The following is a 1817-nucleotide window of genomic DNA, read 5'->3' as shown; positions in this document are numbered from 1 at the left end:
GAGCCGTAGCAGCGCGGGGCCGCTTTTGCCAGACACCCGCAGTGCCTTGCCACGACGGGAAGCAAGGACCGGAGGGGGAACGAGAGCCACCACCTCACCCTTTGCCGTGGGGAGACACAAGAGAAAAGAATTTCCTCCCCGCCCGCGGTTTCCTCATCCTTCCAGCTGACCTGATTTAAGGCTGATTTGAGGCATTACCCCGTCTCCGGACCCACACCTGAGTTGTGGGGAGAGTCCCCGGAGGCGACGTCTAGAACCTCCTGGGGACGACGCGAGAGGACCGAGTTCCCACTTCTGCAGCTTCTCTCTCCCCAAATCTTCGCAGCGGCTACAGCAGCAGTGTGGTCCCTGGGGCTAGCGGGAGACCTCCCGCGGCGGGCAGGGACTCGAGGGAAAATGAGATCCCCCAGAGAGACCCCTCCTGGCTCCGTTTCGTTGCCAGGCTCCTGGTCCCCGCGCCTTGGCGGAACAACAGCGGGAGCGAGCCCGGAGCTCTCGGGCAGGGCAGGTCGGTACCCAGTGCTCTGCTCCACTCCGCGCAGGCTCCCGGGGACCTCAGGCTAAGCCGGGTATGCGGGTCCCACGCTCAGGGAGGGAGGATTATTTCGAGGGGTTGCGGGGCACACGCGATTTTGGGGGCGGGCTAAGAGAAGGGGTCTCGTCCTTCCCTCCTTCTGCACACAGCAGAGCCGGGGCCCGGCCCGCGGATCCCCGGCGGGACGCACCGAAGATGCGCCCTCTTCTCGGAACTCGTTACGGCTTCGGTTTTGGTGCATGTTTTTTCCCGAGTAAGAAACCAAACGCGCGACAGCGGGCGGCATTTCAGCAAAGGGTTTTGCAGCCGTTGAAAAACCAAACTTCCAACACTCCGTGAAAAAACAGTTCGATCAAACCCGGACACCGACAGCCCCTCTCGGCTCATTCTCGGGGTGCACGGCTTGACCTACTGTGCTTCTTCCCGAGGCTTTTTTGGTTGTGTGCCGCTGCTCTGCGCCGAGGAAAGGCTGCCTGACTTCAGCGCGGCCAGGGCGGTGGGGCAGTGGGGCTCCGGCCCCGCAGCTCATTCCAGTTCGGGCCCAGCACTGCCGGGCAGCATCAGGATCGAAGGGCTGTGTCTCCTCTGTAACGCTTTAGCAAACTCTGAAGGACGTTTCCAATTGCTTTCTCTGTTGTTATTATTTTTAAACGTGTAAAAGTCCCCATTAACTCCAGTTCCGGTGTTTCTTGTTTTAAAACTTAATTTTAAAACAAACAACCCGAGATGATAAGACCCACCTAGACAAACAGCAGGGCCAGTCCAGAGGCACTGGGAGAGAACAGGCTTCTCAGCGCCTTCCCTATGGCTTTTTCTGCTGGTTTTACCCCTTTTTCTCCTGTTTTTACTCGTCTGTCTGGAGGTTCGTCGGTGTCATAAAATAAACGAAGAAGATGGGGGGGGAGGAAGCCCCCGACTCAAATCGAGCTGGTTCATTTCAGAGCTTTTTTGGAGTGGGGTATTTGCAATCCTTTCACTGTCCCAGGAGAGTGAAGAAAGCCAGATCGAAACGCTCCTGTTTGCAAAGAGCCTCCGCCTGGAGCCTGAACGACCTTTTCCGCTAAGGAAAGCAGCGCCGAGCCCGGCGCCGGGCTCAGGGGCCGCGGCCGGAGACAGCACACTGCGCGACCCGGAGCTGGGGCAGGCACTGCCGGCCAGAAATCCCCCCGCTCAGTGCCGGCACCTCTGCCCGCTGCTTTTCCACCGGGCACTGCGGTAATTCTTTTTTTAATTTTAGCAAATTGGTAATTAAATAAATATGGAACTGCCTATATATACATAT

Source organism: Merops nubicus, unplaced genomic scaffold (genome assembly GCF_000691845.1).
Source record: "Merops nubicus isolate BGI_N331 unplaced genomic scaffold, ASM69184v1 scaffold31824, whole genome shotgun sequence".
NCBI lineage: Eukaryota > Metazoa > Chordata > Aves > Coraciiformes > Meropidae > Merops > Merops nubicus.
The sequence above is the reverse complement of the archived record's forward strand: the minus strand, read 5'-3'. Positions refer to the sequence as shown.